Consider the following 21,412-nt stretch of genomic DNA (forward strand, 5'->3'; position numbering starts at 1 on the left):
TGTTGCACCAGGTTCATTCGTTCAGTTCTAATAACTGTTTATAAGCTGTATTCATAGTATGCTGACTAATACACTTTCTCCTCCTAGCTTTACTTAGTGTTAAAGCATGTCTTGTAGGAGGGTAAAGTGTAAAAGTCGGGCCAAGTACCTTTATCTTGTCTATTTTTATAACTACTATATTAGGCGATCTCTCTGCTGGGGTGGTGTTCATGCCCCCCTTCCTGTCTAGTGGTTTTGGTAATTCACCAGCCCCTGGACAGGACCAATCCCTACCTCCTGGAGGGATCCCTGTGTAACTTACACCTATTGATGGAGGATTCTGTCCCCTCCATTCTCCGGGGGTCTCCCTTGCCCCCATCTCTCCTCTTTGCCTTCTCTTTCTCCTTCTCCAACTATATTTTAACTTGCTTTTCATCGTAGGGGTCAACTGGGGAGACAACCCCAGACATCAACTGATGCCCTCACCGCTCCCCGCCTGTCACCTGGGATGCCTTGGACCTCGTGGATACCAGTTGGTAAGTGCTGTAGATTACCCAGCATTGCTCCTGCCTCTGTTTGATGGCTAATGACCCACCAGTAAATACACCCCTTAAAATAGTGTCTCATAATGCCCAAGGTCTGAATTCCCCGTCCAAAAGACGCAAAGTCTTCCAATACCTAAATTCCCTAAAGACGGACGTGGTCCTCCTGCAGGAAACGCACTTTCCCAGATGCTTCTGCTCCTCCTTTATCCACTCCAAATTTCCCTTCTTTAAACTTGCCAATGCTGAGGACAAAACAAAAGGGGTGGGTATTTTTATTTCCAAAAGATGCAAATTTACCCCCAAATCTGAATTCAGGGACCCTGACGGGGGCTACATCCTCTTAGTGGGAGATTTAGACAACCAACTATATTCTCTAATTTTGTACTACGCCCTCAATAGGAGCCAGTTAGCCTTCTTTCAAAAATGTTCACAACACTAACACCACTGCTGGAGGGCACAGTGATCTATGGGGGAGATTCTAACTCAGCCTTCGATCAGGGACTGGACAAGTCTCGGCCCCCTGGCAAACGCCTCACTAGACCAACCAAACAGAGCCTACGCATAGCTAAACTTATTTTCCAGCAGGGACTTATTGATATATGGAGGGAAGTAAACCCCACACTGCGAGACTTCATACATTTCTCTAACCCTCATAGGTCCTTTGCGAGAATCGATCACATCCTTATAGCCTCAGCATCCATCCCACTAACGCACAGGGCATAAATCAAAGACGTAGCGATCTTTGTACTTCAGTGCCCGAGGGGCCATAAACCCATCTGGCGATGGAGGCTTAACGAGTCCATTCTGAGTGATCCAATCAGAACGAAAGAAATAGAAACTAGCATACGCAACTACTTCCTCACCAACGATTTACCAGACACTAGCCCCTCTTGCCTCTGGGCGGCTCATAAGGCCGTAATAAGAGGTCATCTGATCTAAATAGCCACTCAGATCAACAAGGCAAACAAAACTGATATAGAGAAGCTAGATAAGGATTAAGGCAGATCGAAGAGCTGTTCCCACCACTCAGCTGGATGCAGCATGCATGGCTTTAAACCTTGCCCTGACTACTAAGGCTGAAAAATGGCTGCGGTGGAATAGAAACAGATTCTATTGTAATGGCGATAGAATCGGCTCTATGCTTGCAAGCAAATTATCTCCGAAATTCAGATCTCCGGCCTTACCCAAAATCAGGATTCAGGGAGGCACCCTGTCCAAAACCCCCAACGGATCATGGGGGAATTCCTGACCTTTTATAAATCCCTATACAGTGGTGGAAACGGCCCTTCTCCGGAGGCAATGGATCACTTCCTAAACAGCATACAGATTCCCAAATTAGCAGATAGACACCATCAGAAACTAGACTCTCCTATTTCAGCTGAGGAAGTTTGTTCAGTCATTAAAAACTTGAAATCACATTCAGCACCTGGCCCAGATGGTTTCTCCATACCTTATTACAAATCATTCTCTACCTTGCTCGCCCCATATATGGCTAGATTCTTCAATGCTCTCAGAAAGGGGGATCCACTTGACTCACTTAACATGGCCTACATTACAGTCCTCCCAAAACCAGATAAAGATACCAGCTCGGTCGGCAACTACAGACCAATATCTCTCATTAACAATGATCTAAAGATTCTGACTAAAATCCTTGCAGAACGCCTAGCATCCTTCATTAGCCTATACATTAATAAAGATCAAGTGGGCTTCATACCGGGGAGACAGGGCCCCGACCAAATTCGAAGAGCGATTGATATAATATCCCTTCTTATCCCTGCTAACTGGGATGGGGGTCCCTCTAGACAGGGTTGTTTACTCTCTCTGGACCTTCAAAAAGCATTTGATGCTGTTCAATGGCCATACATATTCAATGTTCTTCAAAGATGGGGATTTGGGAACTCTTTTCTCAATGTCATACATGCCCTATATTCAAATCCATCTGCTCAGGTGCGTATGCAGGGATTTTACTCAGAATCTTTCCCCATATCTAGAGGCACAAGACAAGGTTGCCCACTCTCCCCGTTGATCTTCGCCATAGTAATCGAATCCCTGGCAATAGCCATCAGAAACAATCCAAACATTCAAGGCATTCAAAGTGGCTCCAGGTGTCATAAATGCGCATTATTTGCTGATGACATCTTATTATTCGTATCTTCCCCACTGACATCACTCCCCAATGTGTGTCACCTCCTGGATGACTTTGGGACGGCCTCAGGCCTCAGGGTCAATTACGACAAATCCCAGGCGCTTAATGTTAATATCCCAGACCCTCTCCTAGCCAGACTCAGGGACAGCTTTCGGTTCTCCTGGAGCGACTCCACCATTTCATATTTGGGGATCCAGCTGACTCCCAAGATTGAACACCTACATCAAGCTAATTACCCTCCTCTTTACAAAAAACTGGAAGAGGACCTTTCTCATTGGTCCAGGCTGTCCCTGTCCTGGCTGGGTAGAATCAACACGGTCAAGATGACCCTACTCCCCCGCATCCTCTACTATTTTCGAGCACTTCCGATACCGGTTGATATAAATCGCCTAAAGCATTTCCAGACCAATATTGTCAAATACATATGGGGCAAAGGGGGACACAGGTTCCCCAAAGCAACCCTGTTCAGACCTAGGTCTGAAGGAGGCATAGGACTACCGAACCTGATTTGTTACCTTCAAGCAGCACAACTAGCCCAGATATCTGTAGTTTACTCGCGTTGGGAACAACCTGACTGGGTCCACATAGAGAGGCAGGCGGTCCCCCTCCACACCCTAGACTACCTCCTTTGGAGCCCACAGAAACTCAGACCCCCCATACTTTTCCCAACACTGTTGCATTCCTTTGCATTATGGGACAGACTGAGAGGCAACAACCACTTGACCTCCCCTATGGCACCATTACAACACCTATTCCACAATACCGAATTCCCCCAGGCCTTAACATATCAGATTTTAAATGGTGGCTCGACAAAGGACTTTACAGAATAGGACACTTCCTCAGACCTCTCGGCCCACTTTCTAAAGCATTCTGTATCAGTAATCTTGATATGCCGGTGTCTGAATTCTTTAGATTCTCTCAAATTTCTGTTCAATCTTCTTTTATTGAAAAGTGGACATAAAGTTTAACAGGCAATATATATACAAGATAAAATAATGAGCATTATACATGTTTTTTTCCCCCAATGAGGATTTTGTGACAACAATTATCAGGAATAGATCTTGAGCCAAAAGTCAGGGGACAGAACTACTGCAGAGATGTCAGTGGACATATTATAACCATTTCCAGTTACGACTAGATAGCAAAATAAAACACAAAAAAGAACAAAAGCAAAAGCTAAGAAATAGTATTTTCATATGGAAAGTGGATCTGCAAACATATAATGGATAAAAGTCTAGTAGACTTTAATTATTTGTAAGCAAAATTACCTGTGTTAAAAATGAAAGAGGCAAAGAAAGTGAAGGAGAAAGAGTCCGAAGAGCGAAGGGTATAGAGAAAGTAGAGAGAGGTTAGAGAGGGAGAAGGAGAGGGGAGAAGGGAGTGGAGTGGTCGGGGGGAGCGCAGGAACACCCAGCCTGCCGCCAAGTCAGCCCAGTTATGTTGCGGGTTGGTTAAGGTTTAAGAAGACGTTTATCAAAGTCCGGGGGTAGAAAATGTTCAGTCCAAGGGGTCCAGATTTTTAGATGTTGGGGGATCCTATCAAGGATCGTTGCTTCTATTTTACTGTGGATCATAGCCTGAGTAACTCTATTTTTGACCTCAGCTAGGGGGAGGTTTGGGGTTTTCCAGGCCCTAGCTATCGTCTGTTTAGCCGCTGTTGTGATCTGAAGGAAATGGCAGGTCTGAGATTTGGTGAAGTCAGAAGGGATAAGATTCAGCAATGCTATAGCCGGATCAGGTGCAATACGATGTTGAAATAGTGTGGAGGCCATTTGAAATATCGCGGCCCAAAATTCCTGAGCTATTGAGCATGTCCACCATACATGGGCATGAGTACCTCGCTCAGTGCAACCACGGAAACAGGTAGCTGGGTAGTTTGGGAGAAATTTAGAGATCCTAGTAGGAACTAGGTACCATCTCATAAGTACTTTGTAGTTTGCTTCTTGTGCGATTACGTTTTGTGAAGACAATTTCGTATTGGACCAAATATCAGACCAGTCCTCTGCACCAAGATCTAATGCGAGGTCTTTGGACCATTGCACAGCATATGAGGGAAGGTTGGTTGGAGGAGAGGTCAGATGAGCATATAAAAGGGAGATTAGACCAGGGGCATGAGGGTCAGAGTTACAAATCCTTTCAAAAGTGGACAAGTCATCTAATGAGGTGTGAGTACCTATTGTTGTTTGGATAAAATGGGATATCTGTAGATATCTAAAAACTTCTGTAGGGGGGATATCAGCTAGGTTTTGTAGAGAAGAGAACGATTTTATAGTGGATCCAGAAACAAAATCGCATATGCGATATAATCCCGCTATGAGCCAAATTTGAAATGAACTCAGGTTAACTTGGGCCGGGTAAAACTTCGGATGGTCCAAATAAGAAAGTAGTGGGGAATGTGGAGATTGTAGCTTAAAGGGACCCCGGAGTTTATCCCATAACTTAAGGGAGTGTCCAGTTATGGGATTACTGATTGGACCACGAGTTGTGGGGGCAACCATAATAAGTTAGATATTTTGAGTGGGTGTAGGTCGATAGCTTCCAAGCTGACCCAAAATGGGATTTCATTTTGCGCGTGATAAAGTGTAATCTGGGCCAGCTGGGCGGCATGGTAATATCTCAAAAAATTAGGAAGACCTAACCCCCCCTCCAGTTTACTACGAAGTAGTACTGTTTTAGAGACTCTAGGTCTATTTGGGCCCCATATGTATTTGGACACTCGTGTCTGAATAACTCGGTGATAGTATGAGGGAATTAGAATCGGGAGAACTCTATATAGATAGAGCAATTTTGGAAGTAAAGACATTTTTACAGCCGCTATTCGGCCTAGCCAAGAGACACATATCGGACGCCACGCTTCTAATAAGGCTGTTAAGTGTTTTAACATAGGGAGATAGTTGGTTCTAAAAAGGTGGGCTGGGTCGCTAGTTAGTTTGATACCAAGATAAGCTATTGAGGATGAAGACCAGGTGAAGGGGAAGAAATCCTTTATGTGTTCTATTTCTGACTGTGGTAGGGACACATTGAGAGCCTTCGATTTGGACTGGTTTACTTCCAGTCCTGATATTAGGGCAAATTTGTCTAGAAGTAAGATGAGGTTCGGGAGCGTCGTACAAGGAGAAGTGACAAATAGCAGTGCGTCGTCTGCAAATAGGCATAACTTATGAGATGTAGAGGCTATATCAACGCGTTTGATGTTTGGGCTTGCCCTAAGGAGGGCTGCTAGTGGTTCTATCGCTAATGCGAATACTAGGGGGGAGAGGGGGCACCCTTGGCTAGTGCCTCGGGAAATCTGGAAACAGTCCGAGCGGTATGCTGAATATTTAGATTCTCTCAAATTTCAAGCTTCCTACACAAAAAGTGTAAAACACTCCCGAATGGACCCCAAATAACTCCCTATGAAATATGGTGTGGTCAGGCCAGCGAGCAGAGGGGAGGCATCTCAGTGATTTATAAGGCTCTTTCTTTCGCGCAGTCCAAGGCACCGTACATGCTAGCATGGGAGGAGGATCTGTCTCAATGCTGGAAGCTGGAAGCTTGGCACAGGAACTTTTCCCAGTCTTACAAAGGTATTCTCAATTCTGGTCTAATAGAAGCTAGTTTGAAAGTGCTAACTAGGTGGTACTTGGTCCCCTCAAAACTAGCATGCTTCTACCCATCGGCCTCTCCCCTCTGTTTTCGGGGATGTGGCCTTAGAGGAGACACGTTTCACACATGGTGGACCTGTCCCAGAATTAGACAATTCTGGCACAAGATTTTATCTTGGATTAGTAAGATTGCTGCAACACCTGTTGAAATGTCTCCTCTAGTAGCACTCCTCAATTTCCCAGTAAGGGAGACCTCCAGGACCACACAACGCCTCATCTTCTTTATCATCCTGGGAGCTAAGCTCACCCTGCCCAAAGCCTGGAAAAAAGCATCAGTCTCAACACTCCTAGCTAAAAGAAAGATATCTTGGATTATGAACCAAGAAAAGATGGCAAGTGTGATCCTGGACCATTCAGCCAAATTCAAACAAATCTGGGAACCCTGGGAAACTTTCATAGGAGTCGCGCTTTGACTCTTCCTTAGAGATATCACCCCCCGGCGTGTTCCTCCCCCCCTAGTCGACTCGTACGCATTTTCTTCAACTCTTATCTCCTCTGTTCTTCCTTCCTTCCTTTACTCTTTTCTTCTCTCTCTGCTTCTCTCTCCCCTTTCCCTTCTCATATTCCTTCCTTACGGATGATCTTGGGCATCAGCCTTTGTTCAGATGGTCATGACCTGGACCACGGACGGGAGCCACCCTGACTCTGGCTCCGACCCTGGCCTAGTGTGGCATAAACATTCTGGTGACCCAATTTCCTGTCTTATATACCATGTGCTTTTATAATTAATTACTTAAATACAAATATTAAACAGTTCTTGAAGTTGCTCCTTATATTAGGAGATGCTGGACCAGTCCATACACCTATTGCGGCGAGCCTAGATTTGATAGCCTTGGGTGAATTCACTTTCTATCTTTATGGAGACCCAACACTTTATTTCTTCCTGTTGAAGGAGTGTGGGGAAGACCCGCCACAGTGTGCTCTCATTCGGGGTGGCGGATCTCTCCCTCTCTATATCCCATCTAATATCTACAATATATGTTTCCATAGTCAGCTCATGGTTACCGCGCTCAGTGCACATGACTGGTTTTGTTTATTTTATAATATGCTGTTTTGTACACCAAACCTTGTTTACTTTGTTCTCCATGCGACCATGTTGGTCATTTGTATAATACTGACTCAAGATGTAGTTATGTCATGTAATGCTTTCCCTGCATCTATTTTTTTTTTCTTTTTGTTTCTTTCTGAAAATAAAAATATATTGAAACTAAAAAATATAAAACAAATAAATAAAAAAATGATGAAATGAAATAAAATAAAATAAATCAAAAAATGAAATAAAAAATGGTAAAATAAAATAAATAAATAAAAGGATATGCTAGAAGAACTCTAATAGAGAAAGAATAAGTTACCAATTGGATAAAAAACAACTGAGATCTAACTTAATATTAAGGCCATAGGGGCTCAATGTGCGGAGCCTGTTGATCCATTGGGTCTTGTCCTGGGAAATGGCTCTTTTGAGATTGGAGCCTCATCAGTGTTCCTCAACCCTGTCAATTCCACAGAATGTGAGCACACTCGGATCCCTATTGTGAAACAGCCTGAAGTGATTAGAAAGACCATGATGTTTATACCCTTTCCTAATCCTGTTAACATGTTCTCTAAGTCTGACCCCTAGCTGTCTAGTGGTTCTCCCTACATACTGTAGGTTGCACGGACAGGACAGAAGGTATGTAACATGTGTCATACTGCATGTGATAAACTTTTTAATCTCAGAAGATCTCCTTTCAGAGAGAGAACTAAAATGAGTGATTTTACTTTCATGAAATCTGGAGGTCCTACACATCATACATCTACCACAGCTGTAAAACCCAGTTCTATCCAGAGACCTATTCTAAATATGTCTAGTATATATTTATATATTTTTATCCAAATGTACATGTTTTTTAAATGTTTTTGTACCTACGACAAGAATGTTGTGCTCTTATCGTTTTGTTAATAAAGTTTATTTTAGTTGCAAAAGGATATGATGAATCAGGAAGTAGTGGGTAATTAACACCCACTGGCCTTGATTGGCTGTCACTTTTTTCTCCTTGGGAGGAGTTTATTTAACGTTGTATATAAATTTGATCTCTTGTGGGCTGGATGTTATGTCTTTGATGACGCCCTGGAGGAGGTGCAAAATGCGTCGACGCAATATCCGGCTCACGTTCTAACCAGTGACGCTGTTTCCTGTCTTCTGTGGAAAGCACGCCATCATAGTGGCAATCGCGGAAGCATTCTAAATGCCTGTTTACAGCCTCTATTTTATGAGTAGTGCTGTTATGCGCATCTGAATTTTTACCTCACAGTACTTCACCATATCTTTTTCATTTATTTTTTGGGTTGAATATGATGTCCTTTATCCTCAAGTATTTATCTCATTTGGCAACGATCCAGTTTCCATCCTATTTGCCTGTAGAAACTGCAACATTTCAGGTGACTGAGTGTGTCCTATATAGGCTGAAGGGCTGAAAGCCTGTCGTCGCTGACCAGTGGAATTGTTTTCCCAGGGAACCTGCACATTCATCTCAGTTTATATGTGTGTCAACATATTTCTAATCACAGATATTTTTAGTTAATGCTGGCGCTATGTCTTTCTAGATTCTAGTTGCCAGTATTGTTCACTTTATGTCACATGGTTTAGTCTAGCACTCTATGCAGCATTTGCAACTTTCTCCCTTGACCACATATAATATCAGTTCAGGGATCACATTTGTAGTTTTCACTTTTCATATTTTTTGACAGATATACATTTATTTATTTATCTATTTTATTTTATTTTTTGAGTGTGGTTTAGTTTCCAGCGCTGCATTAATTTGTTGAACATATTCTAACACTTGGTTACCCATAGTAACTTCATTACTTCTCTTACTTGACTTGCTGATAGACCTTTTGTAGCAACAGAGCTTTATACCCCACAAGTGCCTTACTGACTCAAATTCTTTTAATACACCAGGACCAACATGCACCCCTTTAAATAACTTCAGACCAGGCTTAGAACTGTTGATACAACTTTACTTAGAGTCTTCCAAGATATACATTAGCTTCTGAATAACCCTAACTATCCCTAGCTATCTGCCCAGGCATACCGTAGAAAGATAGTATCCAATTTTGGCGTTCTCCAGGTGCTTACTATGTGGGCCTTTTTCTTCTTATACTCTTCACTGTGACTGAGTTGAAGAGAGAAAGACATGCCTTGAAAAAAGGATTCCCTTAGAGCTTGGAGTAAGCTGAGACTATATGGAAAAACATTGTACGACTCACTTTCTATAGGGCATCATTAACTCAGGTTTCCTTTCCACTTGAGGGATAGGGGTGGTGAAATGATTGATATACAGTATCTGACAAAAGTGAGTACACCCCTCACATTTTTGTAAATATTTTATTATATCTTTTCATGAGACAACACTGAAGAAATGACACTTTGCTGCAATGTAAAGTAGTGAGTGTACAGCTTGTATAACAGTGTACATTTGCTGTCCCTTCAAAATAACTCAACACACAGCTATTAATGACTAAACCGCTTGCAACAAAAGTGAGTACACCCCTAAGTGAAAATGTCCAAATTGGGACCATTAGCCATTTTCCCTCCCCGGTGTCATGTTACTCGTTAGTGTTACAAGGTCTCAGGTGTGAATGGGGAGAAGGTGTGTTAAATTTGGTGTTACCGTTCTCACTCTCTCATACTGGTCACTGGAAGTTCAACATGGCACCTCATGGCAAAGAAGTCTCAGAGGATCTGAAAAAACGAATGGTTGCTCTATATAAAGATGGCCTAGTCTATAAGAAGATCGCCAAGACCCTGAAACTGAGCTGCAGCATGGTGGCCAAGACCATAAAGCGGTTTAACAAGACAGGTTCCACTCAGAACAGGCCTCGCCATGGTCGACCAAAGAAGTTGAGTGCACATGCTTAGCGTCATATCCAGAGGTTGTCTTTGGGAAATAGACGTATGAGTGCTGCCAGCATTGCTGCAGAGGTTGACGGGGTGGGGGGGTCAGCCTGTCAGTGCTCAGAACATACGCTGTGCACTGCATCAAATTTTTCTGCATGGCTGTCATATCAGAAGGAAGCTTCGTCTAAAGATGATGCACAAAAAGCCCGCAAACAGTTTGCTGAAGACATGCAGACTGTGGACATGGATTATTGAAACCATGTCCTGTGGTCTGATGAGACAAAGATAAACTTATCTGGTTATTATTATTATTATACAGGATTTATATAGCGCCAACAGTACGCAGCGCTTGACAACATTAGGGCAGACAGTACAATTACAATACAATTCAATACAGGGGGGAATCAGAGAGCCCTGCTCATTAGAGCTTACAAGCTAGGAGGGAGGGTCAAGTTATTCAAAGGGGTAATAGCTGTGGGGGATGAGCTAATGGAGAAAATAGTGCAGTTGTTAGATGGAGGCAGTATAGGCTTCTCTGAAGAGGAAAGTTTTCAGGGATCGCCTAAAAGTGAATAAATTTGGAGACAATCTGACAGATTGGGGTAGCGAATTCCAGAGGATGGGCGAGGCACGGGAGAAGTCCTGGTGGCAGATATGGGAGGAGGTGATGAGGGAGCTAGAGAGCAGGAGGTCTTGGGAGGAACCAAGAGGGCGATTAGGTTAGTATTTTGAGACTAGGCTAGTGATGTAGCTGGAGGCAGAGTTGTGGATGGCTTTGTAACTTATTGTTAGTATTTTGAATTTATTTTGTTGGGCAAGTGGCAGCCAATGGAGGGATTGGCAGAGAGGGGTAGCAGACACAGTGTGGTTTGTAAGGTGGATGAGTCTGGCAGCAGCATTCATGATGGACTGAAGGGGGGATAGTCTATTTAAAGGTAAGCCATTGAGCAGGGAGTTGCAGTAGTCAAGGCGAGAGATAACCAGGGAGTGAATCAGGAGCTTTGTGGTTTCTTTGGTTAGAAAGGGACGTAGTTTAGAGATGTTGCGGAGGTTGAGGTGGCAAGCTTTGGAAAGTGATAGGATGTGGGGCCAAAAGGAGAGTTCAGAGTTCAGAGTCCAGGATGACACCTAGCACACTGACATGTGGGGATGGGTGGATGGTTGTGCCATTGCTCTTGAAAGATAAGTCAGGGGAAGAGGCATGTGGGGGAGAAAATATTATAAGCTTGGTTTTGGACAAGTTGAGTTTGAGGCAGTGGTGTGACATCCATACAGATATATCTGTTAGTAAGTTAGTGATGCGTGAGGAGACTGATGGATTGAGTTGAAGGGTGGAGAGATAGATTTGTGTGTCGTCAGCTTAGAAATGATATTGAAAGCCATGAGAGGCTATCAGCTGACCCAGGGAAGAGGTGTAGATTGAAAATAAAAGGTCCAACCCCAATGGAGAAGGGAAGAGGAGTGGAGGAAGTAGAATTGTAAGTGACACTAAAGGTGCATTGGGATACGTAGGATGAGAGCCACTGAAGAGCACAGTCACGGAGACCAAAGGAGTAAAGATTTTTTTTGAGGAGGGGGTGGTCAACCGTGTCAAAGGCAGCTGAAAGGTCCAAAAGTAGGAGTACAGAATAGTGTCCATTGGTTTTTGCAGTTAGTAGGTCATTTGTGAGTTTTAAAAGAACAGTTTCTGTAGAGTGTTGTGGGTGAAATCCAGGCTGAAGGGGATTAAGAAGGTTATTCTTAATGAGGTGGTCACTCAGTTGGTTGTAAACCAGGCGTTCAAGGAGTTTAGAGAAAAAGGGGAGCAAGGAGATAGGGCGTAGGTTGTTAAGATTGGTAGGGTTCAAGGACGGCTTTTTAAGTATGGGGGTGACCAGTGCATGTTTTAGAGCATTGGGGAAAATGCCAGAGGTGAGAGGGAGAGATTGAAGATGTGGGTTAGAGAGTGTAGGATAGAGTCAGAGGGCGACAGTAGTATTTGGGAGGGAATAGGGTCAAGGGGTCAGGTGGTTAGGTAGAAATTAGTTTAGCAACTTCATCTGTAGTAGCAGATTTGAATAAGGGGAGTGTCAATTGTACCTGTTGATATGGGGTCTTAATTGGGAGAGATACCTGTAGAGTGTAGATTTCATCACGGATTGTATCAATCTTGTTTTTGAAGTGATTAGCAATCTACAGGGCAGTGAGTGAGTGAGTCAGTGGGTGGAGGCGGTGGAGGATGAAGTAGAGAGTTGAAGGTAGAGAAAACGTTTACGGGGACTGGATGAGAAGGTGTTAAAAGGGGTTGTAAAATACAGTAGGTCTGCTTGGCAGTGTGGAGGAAAGAATAGTATTTTTGGAGGGCAGATTTGTATTGGTTGAAGACCTTGAGAGACTTATGCCCCGTACACACAATCGGACATTGATCGGACATTCCGACAACAAAATCCATGGATTTTTTCCGACGGATGTTGGCTCAAACTTGTCTTGCATACACGCAGTCAGACAAAGATGTCAGAATTTCTGAACGTACAACGTACAATGCGTACCACGAGCCGAGAAAAATGAAGTTCAGTAGCCAATGCTGCTCTTCTGCTTGATTCTGAGCATGCGTGGCACTTTGTAAGTAGGAATTGTGTACACACGATTGAAATTTGCGCAAGCGGATTTTGTTGTCAGAACATTTGAGAACCAGATCTCAAATTTTGTGCGACGGAAATTCCAATGTCCAATGGAGCCTCTACACGGTTGGAATTTCCAACAACGAGCTCCAATCACACATTTTACATTGGAAAGTTCGACTGTGTGTAGCCGGCATTAGTCTTGTGTCACAGACGCTCAAGAGCGCAACTATGTTTTTTGAGAATTTTAGTGTCATCTGTTTGCCAGGGTTGTAGGGGTCGAGACCTGATTCTGCATGTAGTGAGGGGAGCAAGGGTAGAGGACAGGGATTTATTGTAGATGGAAGTGGCTTGGTTGGGGCAGGACAGGGGAGAGATTTTGTCATAGAATGGTCAGTAGCAGACTAGAGAAGAGACGAGTTGAAGTTGCGAAAGTTTCCACGGGTGATGGTTAGGCGATTAGAGGGAAAGGTGGTGGAAGACAGGGAGAGAGAGAAACTAATAAGGTGATGGTCGGAGAGAGGAAAGGATTGTTTGAGAAGTTGCATGGAGTGCATAGGTAGGAGAATACAAGGTCAAGGGTGTTATCATCAGAGTGAGTAGAAGCTTGTACCCATTGCTTCAGGTCAAATGAAGAGGTTAGACTAAGAAGTTTAGAAGTAGCAGGAGTGTTTGTATTAGCAGGGATGTTGAAATCACCAAGAAGGATTGTGGGAATTTCAGAAGAGAGAAAGTTGGGTAGCCAGGCAGAAAACTCATCAAAGAAAGTCGATAATGGTCCAAGGGGGACGGTAGATCACAACAATTCTTAGGGAAGTTGGAGAGAATAGACGTATACAGTGAGCTTCAAATGATGAGAGGGAAAGAGAGGGAGGGGAGTGAATAACCTGGAAGGTGCTTTGGGGGATAGGAGGAATCCCACTCCACCTCTCTTGCGTCCATTAGGCCTAGGGGAGTGAGTCCAGTGAAGGCCACCCTGGGAGAGGGAAGCAGGAGAAGGGGTGTCAGATTTGTGGAGCCAGGTTTCGGTGACAGCAAGTAGATTTAAGGAATTAGTGACAAAGAGGTCATGAACAGCGGTGAGTTTGTTGCAGACAGAGCGAGCATTCCAGAGGGTGCAGGAAAGGGGGAGGCTGGTGTTGGGAAGAAGAGGAATGGAGAATAAATTGCGTAGATTGCGACTACTGCCAGAGGGTGTAGGGTGATGGTGATGGGTGTGTTGGGTACAGTTAAATAAGGGAGGTCCAGGGTTTGGGGAAATATCTCCAGTGGTTAGGAGAAGCAGAAAAGTAAGGGAGGTAATATGATAACACGATTTGTATGAGGGGACATGCTTCAGTATTCTGGGGGGTTTGTTACCAAGTGGGCTTAGAGTTAGAAAGAGGTGATGAGTGCAGTAATAGGGGTTCACATGGTGTCAAGCGTGTGTGGTGGTAACAAGGTGAGGAGTACAAAGCCAAGTGTGTCTTGCCTACAGTCAAGCTTGGTGTTGGGAGTGTCATGGTCTGGGGCTGTATAAGTGCTGCCGACACTGGGGAACCACGGTTCATTAAGGGAACCATGAATGCCTACATGTACTTTGACATACTGAAGCAGAGCATAATTCCCTCCCTTCAGAGACTGGGCCGCAGGGCAGTATTCCAACATGATAATGACCCCAAACACACCTCCAAGACAACCACTGCCTTGCTAAAGAAGCTGAGGGTAAAGGTGATGGACTGGCCAAGCAAGTCCCCAGACCTAAACCCTATTGAGCATCCTCAAACATGGTGGAGGAGTGTAAGGTCTCTAACATCCACCAGCTTTGTGATGTCGTCATGGAGAAGTGAAAGAGCACTCCAGTGGCAACCTGTGTAGCTCTAGTGAACTCCATGCCCAAGAGGGTTAAGTCAGTGCTGGAAAATAATGGTGGCCACACAAAATATTGACACTTTGGGCCTAATTTGGACATTTTCACTTAGGGGTGTACTCACTTTTGTTGCCAGCGGTTTAGACATTAATGGCTGTGTGGTGAGTTATTTGGGGGGACAGCAAATTTGCATGGTTATACAAGCTGTACACTCACTACTTTACATTGTAGCAAAGTGTCATTTCTTCAGTGTTGTCACATGAAAAGTTATAATAAAATATTTACAAAAATGTGAGGGGTGTACTCACTTTTGTGAGATACTGTATCTGAAGATTTTTTTGCATAAGAAAACACAGGACTTATATTGTGGTGATATAGGGGACATTCGCCTTTGAATTCAAATCAATTTTGTTGATTATTCAAATCAATATTATTGATTATTATTATATTTCACTTACTTAGACAGTTATTTCCAGATTAGAGAAGTATGAAGTTTTTATATTTAAGCGCTGGTTTTTGGATGTTTATTAGTTGAAACACCAGGGGGTGTTATTTTAACAACATCTTGGGAATGTAGAGCTGAGTGAAGGTAAAGTAGGATATTTATGATCCTTTAATTGTCAGACCAATTTCTTGTGGGCAAAAGAATTGCACCACATAAAGTGTACTGTGATAGAGTTATTGGTGAGTGAAAAGCTGGTGCTGTCTACAAGGTCATAATTATGACACGCCTTTTCTAGCTACATGTTGTACATATATAGAAAACACAAAGAATCCTGTGAGCCACCACTGACCAGATGCCCATTAAATGTATACAGAAAGAAAAAGCTGCTGGCTTTAAACACGTCTCACAATTCATACAAACATAAATGAGTAAATACTATGCTGCACTGCAAATATGATCTCATCAAAAATATAAAAATATGTAAAAGGTAATAGGATCAATATAAGAAACAGCAGCTAAAATCAGAACAAATTGTAAAATAAATGAATTGAAAAGTGCTGTACTATGTAATATGTACTATACACCCAATGATTGGATACCAAATGTATATATAACATAGAAACACACAAATATTGACCAATGGTGAAGTGCCAGTAAATAATAAATAAATAAAAAAAATTAAAAAATAAGGGAGTGGAAACTCAAATGCACAGTAAGTATATAGTGCTCATGTGAAAAAAAACATATAGATTTGTAAAATTCATACAGTTCTTAGAAGTCCATAAAATATATGCGAGGAAAAAAAAAAAAAAATAAATATATATATATTCTGTCCTGCTGTGCTTCTAATCAATACGCAGGGTAGTCCATGCAATCACAAAACAGCTTGGTAGGTGTTCAAATGTGCCAAGGTGTCCTCCCTCCAGTGATCCCCTAGGTCAGTGGTGTCAAAACTATGGCCCTCCAGTTGTTAAGGAACTACAACTCCCATCATGCCTAGTCATGTCTGTGAATGTCAGAGTTTTACAATGCCTCATGGGAAGTGTAGTTCCGCAACAGCTGGAGGGCCGTAGTTTGGACATCCCTGCCCTAGGTAGTGAACACTTACCTTAGAGCGTGCGACTTAGCGATTAAGACAAGTCTAAACACGCATTTGAACCTCCTCTGGGCTCAGAAGGGAAAAACTGCATCCAGGGCACCTCAGCGAAATACCTCCGTTTATGCAAAAATAAAAGCGCTTGATAGTGTAGTAGGTTTAAACAATTTAATGAACACAAGCAAACAATAATACAGGGTACTCACATTTATAAAGTGCATCTAGTGCACCACTCCATTGCCAGCAATAACCAATAAGATCAGATACCGGAAAGGTATGGGGGTGATGTGCGTTTCCTCCTATAGCAGGTAGACTGCTCCTCGTGCCGTCCTGTCCCCTCCCCAACGCGTATTCGATACAGGGAATTTGTATCTACTTCAGGGGGAATGACCTTACTGAGGTGGTCACTCAGTTGGTTGTAAACCAGGCGTTCAAGGAGTTTAGAGGAAAAGGGGAGCAAGGAGATAGGGCATAGGTTGTTAAGATTGGTAGGTTCCAAGGACGGCTTTTTAAGTATGGGGGTAACCAGTGCATGTTTTAGAGCATTGGGGAAAATGCCAGAGATGAGGGAGGGATTGAAGATGTGGGTTAGAGAGTGTAGGACAGAGTCAGAGGGCGACCGTAGTATTTGAGAGGGAAAAGGGTCCAGGGGGCAGGTGGTTAAGTGAGCGTTAGAAAGGAGTTTAGCAACTTCGTCTGTAGTAGCAGATTTGAATGAGGCGAGTGTCAATTGTACCTGTCGATATGGGGTCTTAATTGGGGGAGATACCTGTAGAGTGGAGATTTCATCACGGATTGTATCAATCTTATTTTTGAAGTGATAAGCAATCTCCTGGGCAGTGAGTGAGTCAGTGGGTGGAGGCGGTGGAGGCGGTGGAGGCGGTGGAGGACGAAGTAGAGAGTTGAAGGTAGAGAAAACGTTTACGGGGACTGGATGAGAAGGTGTTAATAAGAGTTGTAAAATAGGTCTGCTTGGCAGCGTGGAGGAAAGAATAGTATTTTTGGAGGGCAGATTTGTATTGGTTGAAGCCTTTGAGAGACTTATGCCCCGTACACACGATCGGACATTGATTGGAAATTCCGACAACAAAATCCATGGATTTTTTCCGACGGATGTTGGCTCAAATTTATAGCGCGGCGTAGTATTTACTCATGCTGTACATATATGCTACATAATAGGGTTAGAAAGAATGAAGCATGTGTCAATGGACAATGGAGAGGACTTGAGAACCTATGGATTATGTCATGGCTCTGAGAATTCCCTTTTGTCGAGTGCACACAGAGGAGCCAGAGTTGCTGAATCACTTAACCAAAATGGATTGGATTAAAAAATTGCAAGTACATAGATTTTTACAGGGTATGCAGGAAATGCAGAAGGATGGAATGAACATTTTTAAAAATAGTTAAAGTTATCCTTTCATTTTAAGTAAAATTATTTCAAACAGCTGAGGGCATTAGGTAACCCCACACTTTGCCACATCAGAAACATTTTTTATGTAAGTTAGCATATTTATTGAGGTGCTGTGTACTGCTCATAAAATACTAGATCAGAGCTTACCCAAACAAAATAAAACTTCTTTCTTTTATAAAAAGGTATATTGATTCTAATAGTTTTGAAAAAAGGTTTTCCATTTGAGGTTATCTTAAAGGAGAAGTTCACCTTTGACAAAAAAAAATGAATAATAATAATAATAATAATAATAATAATAAATAATAATAATAATAGCACATTTTTTGCAGGTAAAAAAAAAAGTGCATGGCATATTGCGGATGCAATGCAGGACTCCCGCAGACTGTCAGTGTAAGCTGTCTGCTCATACCTCATATGAGAAACAATGAACTACCTAGAGTGCTCAACAGCGCCCTGGTAGTTAATTGAGAACTACAAGTCAACAGCCACAAAGAATGTCAGTACTGTTCTCCTATTCACAGAACTCTGTGAATAAATTATGTGGCTGGGTGGGCGGAGCCCAACACAGCCACATTTTCTTTTAAATTGTGAATGCAAATTTGGGGAGAAGATCCTCGGCTTGCTGTCACCAGAGGCAGTGGGTCGGGGAGAGGCTGCAAAAGTGGGAGCATGTTATGTGTTCCACCCTAAAACCGGGTGGAACATGTATCATGTTCCCAAATGTGAACTTATACTTTAAGTGTATATATTCTGTGTGGCTTAATTTATTTATTTTTATGGGAGGGTTAATAAACTATCAAACACTAATTACTGCTTCTGATTTGATGAGAACATTTTTATTTTTTAATTCTAGTACAAGATTCTTAATGTGCAATATGTTATATTTGAATAAGGTTATTGCAAAGGTTTTGTTTTTTTTGTTTTATTTATAAGTTATGTAATATTTATTATACCTATGACCTGACATCAGAGGCACACTCATATTAGCATGCCACCATGCATGTCTTGCTTCTCCTGACATTTATAATCAAACTCTAATGCCGCGTACACATGGTCGGACTTTCCAAAGTAAAATGTGCGATCGGAGCTTGTTGTCGGAAATTCCGACTGTGTGTAGGCTCTATCGCACAGTTTCCATCAGAAATTTCCGTTGCACAAAATTTGAGATCTGGTTCAACAAATTCCGATCATGTGTACACAATTCCGACGTACTAATTGCCATGCATGCTCGGAATCAAGCAGAAGAGCCACACTGGCTATTGAACTTAATTTTTCTCAGCTTGTCATACGTGTTCTATGTCACCGCATTCTTAACGTTCGGAAATTCCGACAACTTTGTGTGACCGTGTGTATGCAAGACAAGTTTGAGCCAACATCCGTCGGAAAAAATCCATGGATTTTGTTGTTGGAATGTCCGATCAATGTCCGATCGTGTGTACGGGGCAAACTTGTCTTGCATACACACGGTTACACAAAGCTGTCGGAAAATCCGATCATTCTAAACGCGGTGATGTAAAACACTTACGTCGGGACTATAAACGGGGCAGTAGCCAATAGCTGTCGTCTTTTAATTTATTCTGAGCATGCGTGGCACTTTGTGCGTCAGATTTGTGTACACACGATCGGAATTTCCGACAACGGATTTTGTTGTCGGAAAATTTTATAGCAAGTTCTCAAACTTTGTGTGTCAGAAATTCCAATGGAAAATGTGTGCTGGAGCCCACACATGGTCGGAATATTCGAAAACAAGGTCCTATCACACATTTTCCGTCGGAAAATCCGACCGTGTGTACAGGGCATTAGAATTTACTGTAGTTGAAAATCTTGTAAGCAGATATTGACATATAATACAATATATTCCTATACCCTGGTAATGACTGTTGTTTACTATATGTACAGTGTGTGTGTATATGGTAAAACATGAACAACTTTGCATAACTAAACATATGCTGTCTAAACAATTATTTACAAAGTTACAATATATCAAGAGTAATAAAACTTTAATTGAAATTATTTTTCTTGAATTCATGACTTATATTGACTTTGTTTTTAATTTCAAAATGTTTTCAAATTTCAATTCTACATTATAATATCTGATGTCCCAAACAAGCAGCTCCCTGCTTGTTTTGTTTTTGCATACCGCTCAGCTGGTTAGAATTCTCGACTTCAGCTGCCATCACTAGTTAGTTGCCTGGAGACAGAAGATAATGGATTGTTTGCATTGCAGGTAATTAGATTTTTCCCTAATTCTTTTTATTGTTTCCATGTCTTTTTCCTCATTCCTTTTCTAGTTAAATTAGAAAGGAAAACCATGCATTCAAACCTTTCTTAGCCAGACCTGATTCAAGGTCATAGAAAGACATTTAAAAATGTATTCTCAATCCTAACTGATAAACTATTTAGGTAATAACTGTGTAATTTGAATTTTTGAAATAAGGCCTGAGCTGACCCATCGGCACATCTAATGACTTTGTTCCTGTAAGATATCAGTCCCTCCCATCCCCTGTGGACAACTGCACTCCTGTAACCACAATGGCTCTTTTGTTTTTCCTTTCTTCAGCCTCCTGTACTTTCTGGTCAGTGAACTTGACATTCCTGTTGTTGCCATGTACCAGTAGGCTAGGCTTGCTTGGCTTATAGGAATTGGGTCTACTATAGGTGACGCTACACTAAGCTATATTCCCTGACTACTCATGTAGAGGTGACCATTACAGTACATTGATTTTGATACACTTGGTTGATTTGTGTGATACACAAGATACAATGTCTGGTGTATAATCAGTCCAAAAAAGTGAAAAAGCCTCACACATGTGGTATCGCCATACTCAGAAGGAGTAGCAAAATGTGTTTTGGGGTGCAATTCAAATTATCCCCATGTTGTGTGTGAGAAATATTTTATTAAATTGACAACTTTGTGTAAAAAAAAAAAAAAAATCATTTTTATTCTGCATTTTCCAAATAATTGTGGCAAGAAAGTGTGAAAGACATATCATGCCTCTTAAAAAATACTTTGGGGTGTTTGCTTTCCAAAATGTGGTCATTTTGTGAGTGATTTCACTGTTCTGGTGCTCCAGGGTCTCCAAAATGTTACAGGAAGTCAGGAAATTAGATACATAGTTTATCCCTCTAGAACATCTGAAGGTGCTCCTTGGATTTGGGCCTCTCTATGATGGCTAGGCTGTGTAAAAGTCTCACACATGTGCTATCATAAACACAAGAGGAGTAGCAAAATGTGTTTTGGAGTGTAATTGTAAGTATGCCTATGATGTGTGTAACAAATATCTTAATTGATATCTGTGAGTAAAAAAAAAATACATTGTCATTTTCTTTTCTGAATTTTCCAAAAACTTTTGGGGAAAAATTACATTTTCAAAAGACTCACTTTGTCTTTCAGAAAATACCTTACAGTATTTACTTTCCATTATAGGGTAATTTTGTAGGCATTTCTAATGTTCTGGTGCTCCAGGGCCTCCAAAAATGTGTTAGGTAGTTAGAGAATTAGATGCTTAACCTCCCTCCCCCCTTTTGCAAAATTATGGCTGGGTGGAACTTTCATCGATTCGGGTGGATGTCATATGATGTCCTCCCGGAAAATGCCTCACTGCGGACACAGCCAATGACAGATCACTGTAACGGCCTGCTGCTGGTACCATGTAATTGCTGGGACCAATCACAGTAGATCACATGACAAACAATGGATGGCTTCCTTTTATGCTATCCATAGTGTACAATTATGTTGCTAGCTGTAATTGATAATCCTAAAGTGATCCTGCGCTACAGCATAAAGTACAAAACTAGCTTTTCACTAAATATAATGAAT

The sequence above is a fragment of the Aquarana catesbeiana genome, linkage group LG05 (genome assembly GCF_042186555.1).
Source record: "Aquarana catesbeiana isolate 2022-GZ linkage group LG05, ASM4218655v1, whole genome shotgun sequence".
Taxonomy (NCBI): Eukaryota; Metazoa; Chordata; class Amphibia; order Anura; family Ranidae; genus Aquarana; species Aquarana catesbeiana.